General features: G+C 44.0%; 1 long non-coding RNA gene and 1 pseudogene across 1 annotated transcript; one reads left to right on the forward strand and one right to left on the reverse strand.

Moving 5' to 3' along the window:
- The window catches only part of LOC131988994 (scavenger receptor cysteine-rich type 1 protein M130-like), a 912,635-nt pseudogene that overhangs the window by 526,820 nt on the left and 360,444 nt on the right, over window positions 1-25,371 (reverse strand).
- LOC131989006 (uncharacterized) lies at window positions 22,497-24,873 on the forward strand. Its single transcript, XR_009395914.1, has 3 exons — window positions 22,497-22,726; window positions 24,389-24,471; window positions 24,583-24,873. It is a non-coding gene; the product is annotated as an uncharacterized LOC131989006 (long non-coding RNA).

Here is a 25,371-nt window from a genome sequence, read left to right on the forward strand (position 1 = left end):
CAACGGTTTGCAAATGGTGAGGCCCCAAAGTTTGCGCAATGCGTTCCGGAATGGCCGAAAAGTGCACGTTTGTGCACGTTTGTGCACGTTGTGCGAAAACGTGCGCGCCGAACGCTAATAAAAGTCATTCCACACGATTCCCGATTAGGGCGCAACTTTTGACGTTTTTACTTTTCGCGATTTCTCAAAGCTGTGAGACTAGTTAAGCGCCAAAGTTTTTACGGAAGAATAATCTATAAAGATATAATAATATACATGAGCAATAATAAGAGATGCCTCGTGCTTCGCACGAGGCACTCATCCTCACTGCTTGCAGTGAAGATGAGTGCCTCGTTGCTAAGCCGTGGCACTAATAAACCCACGGAATAACAATTAGTGTGCTTTTGCAAGCAAGCACACAAAATTACATTAATTTTTATCTTATGGGACAATGAAAATGCCATGTCATGTCAACAACTCATATATATATATATATATATATATATATATATATATATATATATATTACGATGCTAAAAAAAATGTGGCAAGATATCAATTTTAAGTTTTAATCCGATTCAGCTTTAATGACCAAGTACATGTTCTTCTTCTGTTATAAACATTCTTTCATTTCTGTCTCAATATTCAAAAGTCATATCAACATATTTCATGAAGATTTTTCTGCAGTTATTAATAACATCTAAAAACACATGTATAAAAGTTTCTGAGAGTTCCTCCACAGTATCATTATTATAAATATGGCTGTAAATATGTAAATGTTAATGTGTAAATATGGCTCACAACAGGCTGCTGACAGCTGACATATATGAATGTTTTTGAGAGGTTCCACAGTAACGTGGAAGTTCTAAGACAAGAGTGAATTAACAGTCACTTTCTGGAGGTTTCTTTTTTCTCTTTATTCACTAGCAGATTTCTGTTTGACAACTAGTTCCCTTACTTCTTTAATTGTTGCTGTTTAAACATTTTAAATTGTGGTGGTAATAATAATAATAATATAATTATAATAATAACCATTGTTAGTAATAATGCTAATTATTATTACTATTAATACTAGTAATAACAATAATGATTATTTTTGTTATTATAACTTGTATTACCTTGACAAAACAACGTGAGAGAGTTCATTCTATCCACAGCTCCAATCATGCTGCTTTATTCTGATGTTTATCTTCTGGTTTTGTTGTCAGGACTCCAGGCTGAAGGAAAACTCAACTCAACAGGTAGAGAAGAGAAATATAAAATAGAGAACAGCGAAATAATGAATCATTAAAGCAGAATAAGCAGCCAGCCGTAGCTGTTTAATTCTAATTAAATTCACTTATTTTACTGATGACTCTCTTGTTTGTGTTCAGAGCCTGTCAGGTTGGTGGGAGGAGACAGTCGCTGTGCAGGAACACTGGAGCTGAAACATGAAGGAGACTGGAGACCAGTGGATGGCTATTACACTGGCTGGACCCTGAAGACAGCAGCAGCAGTCTGCAGAAAATTAGACTGTGGTTCTGCTGTTTCTGTAGAACGGAGAGAGGAGTCCTCAGTCAGATCTGTGTTGAGGATCAGCTCTGACTGTGTCCAGTCTGGATCTGCTCTGAGGGAGTGTGCAGCAGCATCATATTCCAGTCTCTCCATCCTGGATGTCAACTGTTCAGGTAATGGACGTAGTCACCGTGACGTCACCCATTGGTTTGTGGACTGCCCTTTTGAATATCAAGTTCAGTGTTACAGCGCCATCTTATTGTACATCCATCGCCGTCATTGTGACCGGGAGAGACCAGGGAGGTGGGAGGATGGGAATATCTAAAAATAAACTGTTAACACCAGAACAAAGTGTTACTTACCTTAATAACGTTAAAATATCATTAACTTGAAATAACGTGATCATTTCATGTAATAACATGATAAATATATTGTTCAAACCTGAAAAATATAATGTTAAAACAATAAACTGATAACTTAATTAACTCCAGATCAAGTAAAATATGAGTCTTGCCATATAATGCATGCCCCCCTAACTTTGTCTCTGGAAATCAAGGAGTTAAATGCTTTCACCAGCTCATATTTTAGACTGTTTTGAGAGGACAGTTCATGCATTAATACTTACCTGGTCTGAGAAAGGAACGATGCAGATCTCGGCAGGTAATAAAATATAGTCCCACCTCTGCATATTGCATCATTAACTTTATCTCAGCACATATATTGGGCCATTAGATAGTGTGAGTTACATTCATTTAATAACAAGGTAAGATGATTTAGGGATGATGCATCTAAAATGAATAAAACTGCTACAGGAATCAAATGGTTTTATTATCAGCTAATATTTGTCCGACTTTAACAAAAAAACCCAGCTGAGTCTAATAAAACATTGATGAGTCTAAACTTTAATAAACTAAAGACAGCAGGTTATATATCACCATTGATGAAGCACACAAAGAGCGTTATCCATCCATCCATCCATCCATTTTCTTCCGCTTATCCGTAAAGAGCGTTATATAGTTTTTAATTCAGACTTTACAGGAGAAATCATTGCAATGTAGCTTTTGCTGTGCGTGCTCCTGCGAGGGGCAGCCGATCTCTGCAGGCATAACTCAGCAAACACCGGGAGCCAGTGTCTGACAGCAGTGTAAGGTCGTCACCAATCAGCCATAAAAAGGTGAGTAAAATGAAGATGGCCTTGTAGTTCCGGCTCATGTTTGGTCAGCCAAGTGTGGAACTTAACATAGAACATTTAACAGTACACAAAGACACAAGTTGGATGTAACACAACGCAGAAATAACCAGTCAGACGGAGTTCAGTGTGTTCTGTCACAGCAGAGCGTGCCCCATCTAGACCTGAGTACTGCAAGTACACAATTGACCTCCAGGTGTGATCAGCTTTTAGCGTAGTTTAGGAGCTACAGATCATACAACTGTACTTTCATGTCACAATGTGTTCCTGCTACACAAAATGTGTACAAGTCAGCAGGTCTGTGATGTTGTGTGGTTTGAAAACATTCAAACTTATTATTGTTCCAATGTTGGAATTCTGCTCCATCCAGTTTTGATTCACTGAATTATAGTTAGAGAGCATCTTTTCATTCTGTGTCTGGTGTCTTTTACCTCTCTGTTTGTCTTCTCTCTCCTCTCCAGACTCTGTCAGGCTGGTGAATGGGACCAGTCTGTGCTCAGGCAGACTGGAGCTGAAGTCTGACCAGTCTAACCAGAGCTGGTCCTCAGTGTGTGAAGCTGACTTTGACCAGCAGGATGCAGAGGTGGTCTGCAGGGAGCTTGGCTGTGGGGCTCCTTCAGTCCACCAGGGGGCGCTCTATGGAGAAGGGGAGGGTCCAATGTGGACCAAAGAGTTCCAATGTGGAGGAGATGAGTCTGCTCTCCTGGACTGTAGAAGCTCAGGCTCAGATAGAAACACCTGCTCACCTGGCAGAGCTGTTGGACTCACCTGCTCAGGTAGAAGAGGAGCTGCAGCTTTCATTTGGTTCATTTCTGTTCTCATCAAACTCACTTTATTCTTTTACTGATGACTCTCTTGTTTGTGTTCAGAGCCTGTCAGGTTGGTGGGAGGAGACAGTCACTGTGCAGGAACACTGGAGCTGAAATATAAAGGAGACTGGAGACCAGTGGTTGACTATTTCTCTGGCTGGACCCTGAAGGAAGCAGCAGCTGCCTGCAGAGACTTAGACTGTGGTTCTGCTGTTTCTGTAGAAGAGAGAAAGGAGTCCTCAGTCAGATCTGTGTGGGTGATCAGCTCTGACTGTGTCCAGTCTGGATCTGCTCTGACGGACTGTGCATCTTCGTCTTCCTCTCTGTTTATCCTGGATCTCACCTGTTCAGGTAAGCCTGTCAGTGACATCATCTATGACATCATGAAAGAGAGAAATGTTTCCAGTGAGTTCCTTCCTCTGTCACAGTGACAGTCAGTGGTTTATAATCTATATATGTTATATCTTCATATTTGTCTTTGTTTATCCTGGATCTCACCTGTTCAGGTAAGCCAAGAGTTTCCGTCAGAGTACTGTAAACCCGGCTGCTAGCAGAGCTTTAGTGGACTCACATCCTCGTATCAGGGAGGATGAAACTCATTTTGTGCAGATATTTGAAAGAAAAGAAACTGTTTAACATTACAATACAGTGAAACTGACTGCAGCTTGTTCGTGCAACACACACACACACACACACACACACACACACACAGTTCTTATTAAAGCTCCTTAAACACATGAATACACGCAGACACACACACACACACACACACACACGCACACAACCACACACACACACACAGTTCTTATTAAAGCTTCTTAAACACATGAATACACACAAACACACACACACACACACACACACACACACACACACACACACACATCCAGGACGTGAACCATCCTCTTATGGAAGAATTATCCTATCTTTATTCAAGAGCGTAGATTTTCAGTTTGAGAGCATAATTTGTCTTTCTCGTGCTCAGATTTGTTCTCCTCATGCTCACATTTTGCGCTCGCACTCAGATTTCTGCTGCTTTCTTTCAAAATGTATGCGTGCACTTAAAAATCACATGCTTGTGCTCACATTTCTTCTGCTTGGACACAAACATTTCGCTCGCACTCAAATATGTCCTGTGCTCGCTCAAATCTAAAGTCTACGCGCTCAGATCTCAACTCTGCGCTCTCAAAACTTTTGTGCTCGGACTCAGAACACGCACGTCCTCTCAGGTTGAGGTGTCTGCTCAGACTGAACGATGTCCCGCCCTGCGCTTAAACTAGTGTCTTTCACCAGCCAATAGGGAGACAGCTAGATTGTGGCCCGTCTTAGGTGCGTTGCCTCGCCTTTTTGATCGCTCCGTCGGGGCGGGTATATGGTCTGTTTGTAAAACTGCTTCTCTCTTAAAATACACCAATTGACCATATTAGCCAGCTATTTGAATCGTCACCTATTTAAGACGCAGCATATTTATGTAGAATTAATCTTAAGTAGTCCTAAAAAGAGTTATCGTAGTTTAGATTATATATATATTTTTTTTTAATTATTATTTATATATATATATTTATTGTTTTTTATTTTTCACCTGTTCAGTGGTGTCACGATAGTCCAGTGGTGAAAGACGCTACCATCTGTTGCATTTTAAACCATGGGACGCCGGTTCGCATCCCGTCCGCTGCACTCTTGCTGCATGTCTTATTATGATTTACATTTTTAATTGATAAATTAATGTAACAGTAATACAATCCGTGTAACCAGCTGCTTCTCTTATTGAAACGTTTAACAAGTGATGCTGGGTAAATAGACTTGGCTACGTGATTTAAAAAAGTATAATGAAAAATACGCTATGATGATGATAATGATTTGAGGATAACATTGGTGCGTGTAATGCAGTGTATCACCGTCCTATTTACGCAGTCAAAGCCAGGGAGCGTGTCATTAGGCTAATGTTGGTAATACTTTCACTTTCACAAGAAGAAGACTTTGAGCAGGATTCGGAGCGCGGCAGCGAATGAATGGGAGACGAGATGTATGGCCAAAGACCTCAAGTAAGTTCATTGCTAAATGTTGCTACAACTCAAAACACATCGACCATATACAGTAGTTTCAATAACAGTACCATAATCATTTTGACACTCGTACTTATCAACATATATAGCGGGCCTTCATTGTAACATGTACAACGAAAGTACAATAATTGGCAACGTATGATCGTACCAGCAGCAGGTCGGCACACATAATGATGCGCGAGCTGAAGGGAATCCCCGCTGACGTCACTTCATTCATAATGAGTTGCTGTCCCTAGTGCCGACAAAGGCCCGCTATATATGTTGATAAGTACGAGTGTTTTGAGTTGTAGCAACATTTAGCAATGAACTTACTTGAGGTCTTTGGCCATCCATCTGTCTCCCATTCATTCGCTGCCGCGCTCCGAATCCTGCTCAAAGTCTTCTTCTTGTGAAAGTGAAAGTATTACCAACATTAGCCTAATTACGCGCTCCCTGGCTTTGACCGCGTAAATAGGACGGTGATACACTGCATTACACGCACAAATGTTATCCTCAAATCATTATCATAATCATAGTGTATTTTTCATTATACCTTTTTAATCACGTAGCCAAGTCTATTTACCCATCATCTCTTGTTAAACGTTTCAATAAGAGAAGCAGCTGGTTACACGGATTGTATTACTGTTACATTAATTTATCAATTAAAAATGTAAATCATAATAAGACATGCAGCAAGAGTGCGGCGGACGGGATGCGAACCGGCGTCCCATGGTTTAAAATGCAACAGATGGTAGCGTCCTTCACCACTGGACTATTGTGACACCACTGAACAGGTGAAAAATAAAAAATAATAAATATATATATAAATAATAATTAAAAAAAATATATATATATAATCTAAACTACGATAACTCTTTTTAGGACTACTTAAGATTAATTCTACATAAATATGCTGCGTCTTAAATAGGTGACGATTCAAATAGCTGGCTAATATGGTCAATTGGTGTATTTTAAGAGAGAAGCAGTTTTACAAACAGACCATATACCCGCCCCGACGGAGCGCTCAAAAAGGCGAGGCAACGCACCTAAGACGGGCCACAATCTAGCTGTCTCCCTATTGGCTGGTGAAAGACACTAGTTTAAGCGCAGGGCGGGACTTCGTTCAGTCTGAGCAGACACCTCAACCTGAGAGGACGTGCGTGTTCTGAGTCCGAGCACAAAAGTTTTGAGAGCGCAGAGTTGAGATCTGAGCGCGTAGACTTTAGATTTGAGCGAGCACAGGACATATTTGAGTGCGAGCGAAATGTTTGTGTCCAAGCAGAAGAAATGTGAGCACAAGCATGTGATTTTTAAGTGCACGCATACATTTTGAAAGAAAGCAGCAGAAATCTGAGTGCGAGCGCAAAATGTGAGCATGAGGAGAACAAATCTGAGCACGAGAAAGACAAATTATGCTCTCAAACTGAAAATCTACGCTCTTGAATAAAGATAGGATAATTCTTCCATATCCTCTGACTTCACGACAGATGCAGCTGTAACAGAATTCAACCCAAGTCAGTGAGGTAACGTTGAGCTCGCTAGTATTAATGTGAACATTAACAGTTAGTTCACACTCGACTGATGAGAACGATAACGGTTCAAGTTAAAGCTAGCTAACAGTCAGCAGCAGACATTTGGATTCATGGCTACAGCTCAACGTTTTCCTCTACCTTACTAACTTTACTCCTCTTTATGTCCTTTAAACATAACAAGGCTGCAGTCAGATCTCTCCATCTCATTCTGTCATTGGCAACATGCTGCAGCTTTTCTCAGTACAGGTGCATCGTCTCCAGCAGCTCGTCCAACTCAGACGCAGCAGCTAGCAGGCTGTTTCTAACTCTTGGTGGCTCCGACCCCGCCCCTTATTTCAAGCAGTCATGCACACACACTGACTCTGCATCATGTTCCATATGCATAGAAATGAGACCACATGCTAGTTTTTATAAACGAAAAAATGATTTTAATTTCATGTAGCTGCATTTAACATCAAAATTAAAAAGAACATTAAAACTATTGAATTGAAATGTAATGATTTTAACTCCTGATAATGTATGAAGGCAAATATTTTTAATTAGGGACAGGTAACATGACTTTGGGAATGTCTTGGTTTGAGCTGCTAGTGTCCAGCAGCAGGTTCTTTGGTTGTCACCAGAACAGGCATCAATGTACGGTGGCCCTGAAGTGCAAACCACACCAGCAATTCATACAACACGCCAGCAATTCACACAACATGCCAGCAATTCACATAGCACGCCAGCAATTCACACAGCAGACCAGCAATTCACCACAACACACCAGCAATTAACACAACACATCAGCAATTCATCACAACACGCCAGCAATTCACACAACATGCCAGCAATTCATCACAACACACCAGCAATTCACACAATACGCCAGCAATTCATACAAAACAATAATCACAACACACCAGAAATTCACACAACACACTAATCACAACACACCAACAATTCACACAACACACCAGCAATTCAAACAACACGCCAGCAATTCACATAGCACGCCAGCAATTCACACAGCAGACCAGCAATTCACCACAACACACCAGCAATTAACACAACACATCAGCAATTCACCACAACATGGCAGCAATTCACACACCACGCCAGCAATTCAAACAACATGCCAGCAATTCACACAACACGGCAGCAATTCACACAACATGCCAGCAATTCATACAACACGTGAGCAATTCACATAGCACGCCAGCAATTCACACAGCACACCAGCAATTCACCACAACACACCAGCAATTCAGACAACACACCAGCAATTAATCACAACACGCCAGCAATTCACACAACATGCCAGCAATTCATCACAACACACTAGCAAGTCACACAACACGCCAGCGATTCACACAACACACTAATCACAATACACCAGAAATTCACACAACACACTAATCACAACACACCAGCAATTCACACAACACACCAGCAATTCACACAACACTCCAGCGATTCATACAACACGCCAGCAATTCACACAGCACGCCAGCAATTCATAAAACACCCCAGCAATTCACACAACACGCCAGCAACTCACCACAACACACCAGCAATTCGCACAACACACCAGCAATTCACACAACACGCCGGCAATTCATTACAACACACCAGCAATTCACACAACACGCGAGCAATTCAACACAACACACCGGCAATTCACACAACACACCAGCAATTCACATAACACGCGAGCAATTCACCAAAACACACCAGCAATTCACACAAAACACCAGCAATTTACCAGAGCAAACCAGCAATTCACACAACACAACCGCAATTCACACAACACGACCGCAATTCACCACAAAACGCCGGCAATTCATAAAACACCCCAGCAATTCACACAACACGCCAGCAACTCACCACAACACACCAGCAATTCGCACAACACACCAGCAATTCACACAACACGCCGGCAATTCATTACAACACACCAGCAATTCACACAACACGCCAGCAATTCACCACAACACACCGGCAATTCACACAACACACCAGCAATTCACATAACACGCGAGCAATTCACCAAAACACACCAGCAATTCACACAACACGACTGCAATTCACACAACACGACCGCAATTCACCACAAAACGCTGGCAATTCACACAACACGCTAGCAATTCATCACAACACACCAGTAATTCAAACAAAACAACAGCAATTCACCACAACACACCAGCAATTCACCACAACACACCAGCAATTCATACAACACACCAGCAATTCACCACAGCACACCAGCAATTCACACAACACGCCGGCAATTCATTACAACACACCAGCAATTCACTAAACGCATCAGTAATTCACACAAAACACCAGCAATTCACACAACACACCAGCAATTCACCACAACACACCAGCAATTCATCACAACATGCCAGCAATTCACACAACACACCAGCAATTCACACAACATGCCAGCAATTCACCACAACACACCAGCAATTCACACAAGACACCAACAATTCACTAAACGCATCAGTAATTCACACAAAACACCAGCAATTCACACAACACACCAGCAATTCACTTAACACACCAGCAATTCACACAACACGCCGGCAACTCATTACAACACACCAGCAATTCACACAACACACAAGCAATTCACCAAAACACACCAGCAATTCACACAACACGACTGCAATTCACACAATACACTAACAATTCACTAAACACACCAGCAATTCGCACAAAATGCCAGCAATTCACCACAACACACCAGCAATTCACACAACACACCAGCAATTCACACAACATGCCAGCAATTTACACAAAATACCAGCAATTCACACAAAACACCAGCAATTTACCAGAGCAAACCAGCAATTCACACAACACAACCGCAATTCACACAACACGACCGCAATTCACCACAAAACGCCGGCAATTCACACAACACGCCAGCAATTCATCACAACACGCCAGCAATTCACACAACACACCAGCAATTCACACAACACGCCAGCAATTCACACAACACGCCAGCAATTCACCACAACACGCCAGCAATTCACACAACACACCAGCAATTCACACAACATGCCAGCAATTCACACAACACACCAGCAATTCACGACAACAGACCAGCAATTCATACAACTCAACAGCAATTCACACAACACGCCAGCAATTCACCACACCACACCAGTAATGCACACAACACACCAGCCATTCACCACAACACGCCAGCAATTCACACAAAACACCAGCAATTCGCCACACCGCACCAGCAATTCACACAAAACAACAGCATTTCACACAACACACTAGCAATTCACACAACACGCCAGCAATTCACACCACACCAGCAATTCACATAAAACACCAGCAATTCACACAAAACACCAGCAATTAACCACACCACACCAGCAATTCACACGACATGCCAGCAATTTACACAACACACCAGCAATTCACGACACCACACCAGCAATTCATACAACACATCAGCATTTCACAAAAAACACCAGCAATTCACACAACATGCCAGCAGTTCACACGACACGCCAGCAATTCACACGAAAAGCCAGCAATTCACACAATAGCCAGTAATGCACACAACACACCAGCAATTCACCACAACACGCCAGCAATTCACCACAACACGCCAGCAATTCACACAACACTCCAGCAATTCACACAAAACACCAGCAATTCACACAACACACCAGAGATTTACGACACCACACCAGCAATTCATACAACGCGCCAGCAATTCATGACAACACGCCAGCTATTCATCACACCACACGAGCAATTCACACAAACCACCAGCAATTCACCACACCACACCAGCAATTCACACAACACGCCAGCAATTCACATAACATGCAAGCAATTCATACAACACACCAGTAATTCAAACAAAACAACAGCAATTCACCACAACACACCAGCAATTCACCACAACACACCAGCAATTCATACAACACACCAGCAATTCACCACAGCACGACTGCAATTAACACAATACACTAACAATTCACTAAACACACCAGCAATTCGCACAAAATGCCAGCAATTCACCACAACACACCAGCAATTCACACAACACACCAGCAATTCACACAACACACCAGCAAATCACATAAAACACCAGCAATTCACACAACACGCCAGCAATTCACACAAAATACCAGCAATTCACCACAAAACGCCAGCAATTCACACGACACGCCAGCAATTCACACAATAGCCAGTAATGCACACAACACACCAGCCATTCACCACAACACGCCAGCAATTCACACAAAACACCAGCAATTCGCCACACCGCACCAGCAATTCACACAAAACAACAGCATTTCACACAACACACTAGCAATTCACACAACACGCCAGCAATTCACACCACACCAGCAATTCACATAAAACACCAGCAATTCACACAAAACATCAGCAATTAACCACACCACACCAGCAATTCACACGACATGCCAGCAATTTACACAACACACCAGCAATTCACGACACCACACCAGCAATTTATACAACACATCAGCATTTCACAAAAAACACCAGCAATTCACACAACACACCAGAGATTTACCACACCACACCAGCAATTCATACAACGCGCCAGCAATTCATCACAACATGCCAGCTATTCATCACACCACACGAGCAATTCACACAAAACACCAGCAATTCACCACACCACACCAACAATTCACACAATACGCCAGCAATTCACCACAACACGACAGCAATTCACACCAGCACACCAGCAATTCACACAACACACCAGCAATTCACACAACACACTAGAAATTCACACAACACGCCAGCAATTCACACAACACGCCAGCAATTCACACAAAATACCAGCAATTCACCACAACACGCCAGCAATTCACACAACACACCAGCAATTCACATAAAACTCCAGCAATTTACACAAAACACCAGCAATTTACCACACCACACCAGCAATTCACACAACATGCCAGCAATTCACACAGCACACCAGCAATTCACACAAAACACCAGCAATTTACCACACCACACCAGCAATTCACACAACACACCAGCAATTCACACAGCACACCAGCAATTCACACAACACGCCAGCAATTCACACAACACACCAGCAATTCACACAACATGCCAGCAATTCACACAACACACCAGCAATTCACGACAACAGACCAGCAATTCATACAACTCAACAGCAATTCACACAACACGCCAGCAATTCACACAACACACAAGCAATTCACACAACACACCAGCAATTCACACAAAACACCAGCAATTCACCACACCACACCAGCAATTCACACAACACGCCAGCAATTCACCACAACACACCAGCAATTCACACAATACGCCAGCAATTCACCACAACACACCAGCAATTCACACAAGACACCAGGACTTCACACAACACGTCAGCAATAAACACAACACACCAGCAATTCATCACAACACACCAGCAATTCACACAAAATACCAGTAATTCACTCAGAACACCAGCAATTTACCACAGCACACCAGCAATTCACCACAACACGCCAGCAATTCACACAACACACCAGCAATTCACACAAAACACCAGCAATTCACACAACACACTAGCAATTCACACAACAGGCCAGCAATTCACACAACACGCCAGCAATTCACACAAAATACCAGCAATTCACCACAACACGCCAGCAATTCACACAACACACCAGCAATTCACACAAAACACCAGCAATTCACCACACCACACCAGCAATTCACCACAACACACCAGCAATTCATACAACTCACCAGCAATTCACACAACACGCCAGCAATTCACCACAACACACCAGCAATTCACACAAGACACCAGCAATTCACACAGCACACCAGCAATTCACACAACACACTAGAAATTCACACAACACGCCAGCAATTCACACAACACGCCAGCAATTCACACAAAATACCAGCAATTCACCACAACACGCCAGCAATTCACACAACACACCAGCAATTCACACAACACACCAGCAATTCATATAAAACTCCAGCAATTTACACAAAACACCAGCAATTTACCACACCACACCAGCAATTCACACAACATGCCAGCAATTCACACAGCACACCAGCAATTCACACAAAACACCAGCAATTTACCACACCACACCAGCAATTCACACAACACACCAGCAATTCACACAGCACACCAGCAATTCACAAAACACGCCAGCAATTCACACAACACGCCAGCAATTCACCACAACACGCCAGCAACTCACACAACACACCAGCAATTCACACAACATGCCAGCAATTCACACAACACACCAGCAATTCACGACAACAGACCAGCAATTCATACAACTCAACAGCAATTCACACAACACGCCAGCAATTCACACAACACACAAGCAATTCACACAACACACCAGCAATTCACACAAAACACCAGCAATTCACCACACCACACCAGCAATTCACACAACACGCCAGCAATTCACCACAACACACCAGCAATTCATACAACTCACCAGCAATTCACACAATACGCCAGCAATTCACCACAACACACCAGCAATTCACACAAGACACCAGGACTTCACACAACACGTCAGCAATAAACACAACACACCAGCAATTCATCACAACACACCAGCAATTCACACAAAATACCAGTAATTCACTCAGAACACCAGCAATTTACCACAGCACACCAGCAATTCACCACAACACGCCAGCAATTCACACAACACACCAGCAATTCACACAAAACACCGGCAATTCACACAACACACTAGCAATTCACACAACAGGCCAGCAATTCACACAACACGCCAGCAATTCACACAAAATACCAGCAATTCACCACAACACGCCAGCAATTCACACAACACACCAGCAATTCACACAAAACACCAGCAATTCACCACACCACACCAGCAATTCACCACAACACACCAGCAATTCATACAACTCACCAGCAATTCACACAACACGCCAGCAATTCACCACAACACACCAGCAATTCACACAAGACACCAGGACTTCACACAACACGTCAGCAATAAACACAACACACCAGCAATTCATCACAACACACCAGCAATTCACACAACACGCCAGCAATTCACGCAAAATACCAGTAATTCACACAAAACACCAGCAATTTACCACAGCACACCAGCAATTCACCACAACACGCCAGCAATTCACCAAACACACCAGCAATTTACACAAAACACCAGCAATTTACCACACCACACCAGCAATTCAAACAACATGCCAGCAATTCACACAACACACCAGCAATTCACGACAACAGACCAGTAATTCATACAACTCACCAGCAATTCACACAACACGCCAGCAATTTATCACAACACACAAGCAATTCACCCAAAACACCAGCAATTCACCACACCACACCAGCAATTTATATAACACACCAGCAATTCACACAACACACCAGCAATTCACACAAAACACCAACAATTCACACAACACACTAGCAATTCACACAACAGGCCAGCAATTCACACAACACGCCAGCAATTCACACAACACGCCAGCAATTCACACAAAATACCAGCAATTCATCACAACACGCCAGCAATTCACACAACACACCAGTAATTCACACAACACACCAGCAATTCAAATAAAACACCAGCAATTCACACAACACACCAGCAATTCACGACACCACACCAGCAATTCATACAACACGCAGCAATTCACACAACACACAAGCAATTCACACAACACACCAGCAATTCACACAAAACACCAGCAATTCACCACACCACACCAGCAATTCACACAACACGCCAGCAATTCACCACAACACACCAGCAATTCATACAACTCACCAGCAATTCACACAACACGCCAGTAATTCACCACAACACACCAGCAATTCACACAAGACACCAGGACATCACACAACACGTCAGCAATAAACACAACACACCAGCAATTCATCACAACACACCAGCAATTCACACAACACGCCAGCAATTCACACAAAATACCAGTAACTCACACAAAACACCAGCAATTTACCACAGCACACCAGCAATTCACCACAACACGCCAGCAATTCACACAACACACCAGCAATTCACATAAAACACCAGCAATTTACACAAAACACCAGCAATTTACAACACCACACCAGAAATTCACACAACATGCCAGCAATTCACACAACACACCAGCAATTCACGACAACAGAGCAGCAATTCGTACAACTCACCAGCAATTCACACAACACGCCAGCAATTTATCACAACACACAAGCAATTCACACAAAACACCAGCAATTCACCACACCACACCAGCAATTCATATAACACGCCAGCAATTCACACAACACACTAGCAATTCACACAACACGCCAGCAATTCACACAAAATACCAGCAATTCACCACAACACGCCAGCAATTCACACGACACGCCAGCAATTCACACGACAAGCCAGCAATTCACACAATAGCCAGTAATGCACACAACACACCAGCAATTCACCACAACATGCCAGCAATTCACCACAACACGCCAGCAATTCAAACAACACGCCAGCAATTCACACAACACGCCAGCAATTCACACAAAATACCAGCAATTTAAACAACACACCAGCAATTCACGACACCACACCAGCAGTTCATACAACACATCAGTATTTCACAAAAAACACCAGCAATTCACCACGCCACACCAGCAATTCACATAAACATGCCAGCAATTCACACGACACGCCAGCAATTCACACAAGCCAGCAATTCACACAATAGCCAGTAATGCACACAACACACCAGCAATTCACCACAACACGCCAGCAATTCACCACAACACACTAGCAAATCACACAACACACCAGCAATTCACACAACACACCAGCAATTCACACAACACGCCAGCAATTCACACAACACACCAGCAATTCACATAAAACACCAGCAATTTACACAAAACACCAGCAATTTACCCCACCACACCAGCAATTCACACAACACACCAGCAATTCACGACAACAGACCAGCAATTCATACAACTCACCAGCAATTCACACAACACACAAGCAATTTATCACAACACACAAGCAATTCACACAACACACCAGAGATTTACCACACCACACCAGCAATTCATACAACACGCCAGCAATTCATCACAACACGCCAGCTATTCATCACACCACACAAGCAATTCACACAAAACACCAGCAATTCACCACACCACACCATCAATTCACACAACACGCCAGCAATTCACCACAACACACCAGCAATTCACACAACACACCAGCAATTCGCACAACACACTAGCAATTTACACAACACGCCACGATTCACACAACACACCACGATTCACACAAAATACCAGCAATTCACCACAACACGCCAGCAATTCACACAACACACCAGCAATTCACACAACACACCAGCAATTCACATAAAACACCAGCAATTTACACAAAACACCAGCAATTTACCACACCACACCAGCAATTCACACAACATGCCAGCAATTCACACAATACACCAGCAATTCACGACAACAGACCAGCAATTCATACAACTCACCAGCAATTCACACAACACGCCAGCAATTTATCACAACACACAAGCAATTCACACAAAAGTCTACTTTGTTGTCATTTACCGTCCACCAGGCCAGCTGGGTGGCTTTACAGATGAGCTAGATACCCTGCTCTCTTCCATACCTGATCATGACTGTCCGTTGCTTGTCCTGGGCGACATGAACATCCACTTCGACAGTCCAGACTCTAATAACTTCATGTCGTTAATTCATTCCTTTGACCTCCAGCTGGTCCAAAGTCCTCCTACTCACATAGCTGCCAAGAACATTCAAGGTTCAAGGTTCAAGGTTCAATTTATTGCCATATAGTGTAAACACAATTGGAATTTTTTACAGCCAGTCATGCATGGATGGATGTGGTTGACAGAAAGGACATACAAGACAAGACATGATAAGACAAGACGACAGTGCAATGGATTGATAGGTGCTGTAAGTGATAATACTGATAAATAACAAAGTGCAAACAGTGTGTTCAGTCCTGGTGGGGTATTGTGTTGAGCAGCCTGGCGGCCGTGAGGAAAAAGCTCAGGCGAGCCGTAGTCTTCTTCCAGAAGGGAGCATTTAGAACATGGCAAAACCCGGATGTGATGGGTCTGCCATGATTTTTCTTGCCCTCCTCACAGTCCTGGTGTTGTGTAGCGACTCTAGGGAGGGTAGAGAGGTGCCCATCACCCTCGTTCAGGCCCGAGGCCTTGGCCTTTTTGGGGATGGGGATGATGGTCGCCGCCTTGAAGCACGCTGGGACGCGACACAGCTCCAGTGAGGTGTTGAAGATGTGAGTAAACACCGGTGCTAGCTGGTCAGCACAGTGCTTCAGGGCGGACGGTGAGACAGAGTCTGGGCCGGGTGCTTTCCGGGGGTTCTGGCTCCTGAGCAGGCGTATCACCTGCCTCTCAGTGACAGAGAGGGAGGGTGGGGGAGGTGGTGGGTGGGGAGAATGGGGGCAGGGGAGGAGTGGCTGGGGGATGTAACGATGGTTGTGGCCTGGGGGGGTGGAGGGAAGGGGGCGGGGGCTCTTTCTCAAACCTGCAGTAGAACTTGTTAAGCTCGTTGGCGAGGGGGAGGCTGTCAGGCGTCGGTGGGGACTTGGGTCTGCAGTTGGTGATTTTCTTTAGGCCTTGCCAGACGGAGGAGGGGTTGCCATCCGACAGCTGCTGCTGCAGCCTCTCTGCATAGCGATGTTTCGCCTCCTTCACTGCTTTAGCAAATCTGTACTTAGCCCATTTGAACAGATCCCCTTTCCCACTGCACCTGGCCGCCTCCTTCTCCTTTCTCAGCCATTTAAGCTGAGGGGAGAACCAGGGCTTATCATTGTTGTATACCCTCCTGGAGCGGAGAGGGACACAAACTTCCTCACAGAAGACGATGAATGATGTCACAGTGTCAGTGTATTCATCCTGGTTGTTGTCAGCTTCTGGCCCCGCCCACTCGAAGGCCTGGTCGCAGCCCGCCTTCTCAAGGCAGGCACGGAGTCGCTCCCGTTCTTCGCTGGACCACACTCTGAACTGACTCACTACAGGTTTCGAGAGTTTTAATTTCTGCCTGTAGCAGGGTATCGTGGATGAGGTCGTGGTCACTGTTGCCCAGCGCAGCACGTTGGACCGAGTGATAAGCTTGCCGGATGGTACAATAACAGTGATTGAGAATGTTCTCTCCCTGGGTGGTGCATGAAACTTGTTGCCTGTACCTAGGGAGCGCCCGGCTAAGATTTGCCCTGTTGAAGTCACCCACAAGTATAACAAAGCCATCCGGGTGCTGGCGTTCCACAGTCATTATTTGCTCTGCCAGTGTGTCTACCGCTGCGGTGACGTCAGCAGAGGGTGGAATGTAAACACACACGAGAATGAATGAACTGTACTCATGGGGGGAATAGAATGGATGACAGAGGATGCAGAGGGATTCCAGAGAATCCGTAGACGTACCAGAGAGCCAGCTCTCCTTCCTCGCTGTCTTGGTGCGCTGAGGTAAACTCCCACTACTCACTCCACTACTCAACCCTCCGCCTCCTCCCCCTCCTACCTGCCTCACCGCCGACACATTTGCATCCTTCCTTACAGGCAAAGTTGCAGCAATCAGCAGCCAATTCTCTGACCCTCACCCGACTCCTAATACTGTGACATGTAGAAGTCCTACTACATGTCTTTCTGAATCTCAGCTAGGCGGCACTGAATCAGTTGTTAGCACCTCATTTTCTGGCTTTACACCCCTCTCTGAGAGTGAGGTATCCAAACTGTTGACATGTAGCCATCCTACTACATGCTCATAGGACCCTATACCAACAAACCTTCAGTCCATTAGCCCAACCATCACGCCAGCTGTCACACATGTGATTAACGCCTCACTGTCCTCCGCCACTCTTCCCACTGCATTCAAAGCAGCTCGGGTAACACCTCTTCTCAAGAAACCCTCTCTCAACCCTGCTGAAGTCGAGAACTATCGTCCTGTCTCACTTCTTCCATTCTGATCCAAAACTATTGAACGGGCGGTCGCTAAGCAACTCTCAGAATTCCTCCTACAGAACAATCTTCTTGATCCAAATCAATCTGGTTTCAAAAGCGGTCACTCAACTTAAACTGCTCTGTTGTCTGTGACAGAAGCCTTAAAACAAGCAGAAACAGCAGCAAAGTCCTCAGTTCTCATTCTGCTTGACTTGTCAGCAGCGTTTGACTAAGCTACCCATCATCCTCCTCTCTACTCTCTCTAAAATGGGCATCTCTGGCTTGGCTCTGTCCTGGTTTGATTCTTACCTGAAAGGACGCTCATTCAGTGTATCCTTCCATGGACAGTTGTCTACTTTGCATTGCCTCTCCACAGGGGTCCCCCAGGGCTCAGTGCTGGACCCCCTGCTATTCTCTATCTACACCATCTCTATGGGTCAGGTTATCCGCTCACATGGCTTTTCCTATCACTGCTATGCAGATGACGCTCAGCTCTATCTGTCATTTCCTCCTGATGACCCATCGGTCTCTGCTCGGGTCTCTGAGCCTCTCAGACATCAACACATGGATGAAGAACATCACCTCCAGCTGAACCTTTCAAAAACTGACCTGCTGGTCCTCCCTGCTAAACCTACAATACACCACAACATCAACATCATCATGACTCCCTGTGTCTGGCCCCCACCAGGTGGTGAGAAACTTGACGATGATTGATGACCAACTCACCTTTTCCAGTCATGCCGCTTTGCACTTTACAACATCAGAAAAATCAGACCTTACCTAACTCAACATGCCACTCAACTCTTGACACAAGCTGTCGTCATCTCAAAACTTGACTACTGCAATGCCATCCTGACAGGCTGCCAGACTGCACAGTGAAAACACTTCAGATGATCTAGAATGCGGTCCTGGTCTAAAACCAGCCAAAAGGGTCACATTTCACACCACTGCTCATTGGATGTGTTAGCAGAGTCCACCACAGAATTGACAAGAAGACTGTCAAAATAAGAGCCTTAAATAAAACATAGAAGAACCCTTATTCTCCTTTACAACAATTCTCCAAAATGTGCAATGATTCAGATGGAATAGTGGCATTAGAATGTGCGAGAGGCACCAAATTTAGGCTTTTAGGGCAAAAATGTTCTCCGGGGGAGTATGCCCCCAGACCCCAGATTTATTTATTTAAGTTGCTGTTGCACTACTGTTTTGTATACTGTTTTATTTAAAAATGAATGTAAAAATAAATGGCTTGAATCTGCTCTATTTATTCATGTTTTACAAAGAGTTTAACCTGAAGCAGGCCTTACCACAATGATTATCATATCACAGTCATGCAGGTGTAGGATGATATTTTTTTTTTTATAACATACTGGTATCGGATTTGTACTTGGTATCGGCCGAAACCCACAGCACAAGTATCGGAATCTGTATCGGGAGGAAAAAAATAGTATCGGAACATCTCTACATATGTTACCTCACGACCGTTGTGCTCTTCCAATGAACGGCGCCTGGCTTTGCCCCCCGTTGGTCCAAGGCAATCCAGACTCTTTACATTTCTTGTTCCCCGCTGGTGGAACACACTACCAGTTCTGACCAGAGCAGGGGCGTCCCTCTCTACCTTTAAAACCTCCTGAAGACCTTCAGAGAGCATCTTCTTTCCTAGCACCACACGATAATTATACTTCTCAAAGAATTGTCACTAGACCTTATTGATGCACTAATAGCTCGTATTGCACTATACCTTGATTGTTTGCTCTTTTCTTCCTGTAAGTTGCTTTGGATAAAAGCGTCTGCTAAATAACTAAGTGTAAATGTAAATGTAAATGACAGAGGAGAAGACTGGCAGGAAAGGGCTCCGAGCAGGATTCCACCTGGACCGCCTGCTGACTTCTGTTATTCTGGAAACAGATTTTTATCCTGTGCTGTAGATCTCTCCTGAGCAGGAGGAAGAGAACAGATGATCATGTTGTGTTGTTGCTTGTAAACAAATTGAAGCTGTTTTAAAATGGATGACAGAAATGGAGTGTAATGAATGTAAATCGAGTGGGAACATTGCAGCAGTCTCTGTTGTTATAAAGATGCGTTCTGTAGTCAGTGATGAACTAATGTTGGAAATGTGCTGCAGTCCAGTTTGATTCACTGAATTATAGTTAGAGAGAATCTTTTCATTCTGTGTCTGGTGTCTTTTACCTCTCTGTTTCTCTTCTCTCTCCTCTCCAGACTCTGTCAGGCTGGTGAATGGGACCAGTCTGTGCTCAGGCAGACTGGAGCTGAAGTCTGACCAGTCTAACCAGAGCTGGTCCTCAGTGTGTGAAGCTGACTTTGACCAGCAGGATGCAGAGGTGGTCTGCAGGGAGCTTGGCTGTGGGGCTCCTTCAGTCCTCCAGGGGGCGCTCTATGGAGAAGGGGAGGCTCCAATGTGGACCAAAGAGTTCCAGTGTGGAGGAAATGAGTCTGCTCTCCTGGACTGTAGAAGCTCAGGCTCAGATAGAAACACCTCCTCACCTGGCAGAGCTGTTGGACTCACCTGCTCAGGTAGAAGAGGAGCTGCAGCTTTCATTTGGTTCATTTCTGTTCTCATCAAACTCACTTTATTCTTTTACTGGTGACTCTCTTGTTTGTGTTCAGAGTCTGTCAGGTTGGTGGGAGGAGACAGTCGCTGTGCAGGAAAACTGGAGATGAAACATGAAGGAGAATGGAGACCTGTGATTGGCTCTGGCTGGACCCTGAAGACAGCAGCAGCTGCCTGCAGAGACTTAGACTGTGGTTCTGCTGTTTCTATAGAATGGAGAGAGGAGTCCTCAGACAGATCTGTGTGGTGGATCAGCTCTTACTGTGTCCAGACTGGATCTGCTCTGAGGGATTGTGCATTTTTATTTTCCTCTAGCTTTATCCTGGATCTCATCTGTTCAGGTAAGCCTGTCAGTGACATCATCTATGACATCATGAATGACAGAAATGTTTCCAGTAAGTTCCTTCCTCTGTCACAGTGACAGTCAGTGGTTTATAATGGACTGGACTGTAAACATCCTAAAGTGTAGAGAAGTGTTCTTGTTTTTGGAGACATAGACTGCTGAGCTTCACCTGACAGGACACACCTGGAGGAACCTGTCTGCTTCAGCCAATCACCTCTCTGTATTTACAGACCAGTTTCAGCCAATCACCTCTCTGTATTTACAGACCTGTTTCATCCAATCACCTCTCTGTATTTACAGACCTGTTTCATCCAATCACCTCTCTGTATTTACAGACCTGTTTCAGCCAATCACCTCTCTGTATTTACAGAGCTGCTTCAGCCCAACATCTCCTGGTCCTCCTCCATGGACGGGGTCTCTGAGGCCCAGCAGCAGCAGCATCAGGAGGAGTTTCGGGTTTTCAGAGGCTCCACCTTCACCATCAGCTGCTCCATCCAGCATCAGTACCCAGGAGGCTACTTCCAGCTCTCCTTCACCTCCTCCACCTCAGCAATCAACTACACCCAGCCAGCTGTCAATCACTCTGCTGATTTCCTGATTCCTAACCTCACCCAGCCAGCTGTCAATCACTCTGCTGACTTCCTGTTTCCTGCTGCAGAGCCCGCCCACCAAGGATGCTACAGCTGTGTTTATCATGTCCATGTTTTCTCTCGTAACTTCTCCTCTGAGAGCCGTCAGCTCTCTGTCTCTGTTGTAGGTAAGCTGAATGTTTACAGGTTTGTTAAAGAAGATTCATCAAACAGACTGAAAATGATCAGCTGCCAACAGAGTTCATGCATGTTGTTGTTTCTGCATGTGACACTGGCCCTCATTGATCAAACGATCGTAGAAACGAGAGCAGATCTGAGTGTAGATTTTGTCTTACGACAGGGTTCACGTGGGATTTATCAAACGTTCGTATCTCGCCAATCACAGCATGAGAATGGTCGGCTGTTGATAAATGTGGCGATTGAAACAAGCGTCATTTAAATACCACGCACTATTATACATATATATGTAAATATATATAATATATACCCAACCCAGATGGCTCGCCTCCAGAGTTTATGACACCGAAGGATCCAATACGGCCAAAAAGAGGATTTTTCCCCCCTAAAGTCGCTTCATTATCAAAGTGCACCGTCACAAATAACAACAGGAGGAAATAGACATTTTACAGAAATACGCAGCGAGGGAGGTTTATGAAATAAAAGTACTTATAGTTATAAACTCAAACAAGTTCAATGAATATTTTACATTTGGAGCACAGACATAAAGTTTCACAGCTTTATGGTTGAAGGAGGTAAACAATGTTTTAAAGTCAGTTTTAATCCCAAAAGAAGAGGACTTTCTCAGAGTCACAAAGTGAAACGCTGACGTACAACAGCTGCAACACAACAAACTGGTTTTGTTTGGCAGCATAAAAAGTGAAAAGGAAGGAAATCAGTGGTGCTGTCATCAGATTAGCAGTGGAGCATTAAACTCCTGCTGAGGTTGGAATATTTAACTCATACATTGTGATATATGAAGCCTAATAGCCTATATAATATCCAAATATTGTTTTTATTATGATGGAGAGATATTATTCACTTCTTTACATTTCGTAATAATTCGTAATAAGAGGAGCTGAGGCTGATTGAAATGTTTCTATTGGGTCAGAACCACCAGCAGGATAATAATAATAATAATAATAATAATAATAATAATAATAATAATAATAATAACGTTAAAAAGGAGACAACAACATTTAATAGCCTCGGCAAGTATTCTGATTGGAGAGTTTCACGGTCACAGGGTTTATTCATTTTTAATGAGGTTTTAGTAATAAATGATATAGCTTAAACATGCTTTGGTTTGCCACCATTAAAAACAAAACACACAGAGTTTGATCAGCTCCAGGCATCGATACAATAGTCTCAGATCAGTTCTCAGACTCAGACATGTCGACTTCACGCTGACTCAGATTGGTAAATGCAGAGCCTTGTGTAGAAATGATCGTACGCCCACTTTACGCTCACTTTCTGGCGTACGCCCGTTTGATAAATGAGGACAACTGTGACTCCTGTCATTGTGTTACACAGCTCATATAGTAACCAAACGTATACAAAGTGTATAATGACAACAGCAAACACTGAACTGTAGGACAGAGCATGTTTGGTTACCAGGATAACTCTGGTTCTCTGAGAACTGAGTGAGATCTGTCCCAGCAGCCCTGAGCTCCTAACTCGCCATTTTCAAGAGGCGTTCCTCCAGCGGACAGAAGCCAGAAGATCCGTCACTCAGAGCTCAGAGAATCAGAGTTATCCTGGTAACCAAACGCTCTCTTTCCAACATCCCTCACTGTCTCACTGTGTGTGTCTGTGTGTTTGATCAGAATCAGATCCGAGACCTTTTATCATCAGAGCGGTCGTCCTGACGCTGATTCTGCTGGTGGCGAACATTGCCTCTTACTTCTATTTTAAGGTACTGACACTCGTCTGTTGTTTAGACCGCCGACTGAAATGAAGCACTCTGTCTGTTTTATTGAACTGAAGAGAGCAGGAAGTGACATCTGTGTGCGTCATGTCTCTCCAGACCCACAGGGTCTACAGGGTGCAGAAGCCCCGCAGACGGGAGGACGTGGAGCTGGATTATTATAACCTGGGTGTTCCTGCAGCTGAAGGAGGGCCGACTGAAGAATAAGGAGCTCAGGGAGCAGAGTAGCACCTCCAAGCAGCTCGTCTCACACCCACATGGATTTATATTCACAAGTTCCCTTCAATAATCAGGATTTGTTACATTACATTATGTTGAAAAGACCACAACATGTCCCTGAGCCTATCGGTTCCTACAGAAGACCTAAAAACACCTCACTAAAGTAAGAGGTGAGAGCAGGTCTACAGAGTCCAAGCAGCCAGCACGATTCAAAGCAAACGCAGAGCGACCCAGGCCGACCAGGAACAACCAGCAGGATCATGTTAAATATCTAAACACTGTTAGAGCCGGGGCTGTTAAAGCCTCCCGCACTCTGTATTCACTTGTTTTGAGTCTTTTGTAAAAACCAAGTCTAGAACAAAAGAACCGGGGCAGTTTACCATTTATTAAAAGAACACAAGAAAGGATCACAAGTGCCAAAAAGTTCCTAAATTCAGTTTTCTTCTGGGTGTGGGACCCACCCAGACAACAGGTTGGGCTTTGTTGCAATTGGTCAATTTTGTATGGTGACTCAGTAGCCAACCCATACTGGACAACTTGTGATATTTCATTTAAAAGCTAGACACCTTCCCTTTCTACTTAGTAGAATAGTTTTTAGGCCTATGGTGTCTTGTACGTATGGTTCTTACTGAAATAGCTGCACCCTGATCTCGTTCTAACTGGTTTTCA

The sequence above is a fragment of the Centropristis striata genome, chromosome 17, assembly GCF_030273125.1.
Source record: "Centropristis striata isolate RG_2023a ecotype Rhode Island chromosome 17, C.striata_1.0, whole genome shotgun sequence".
In the NCBI taxonomy this organism is placed as follows: Eukaryota; Metazoa; Chordata; class Actinopteri; order Perciformes; family Serranidae; genus Centropristis; species Centropristis striata.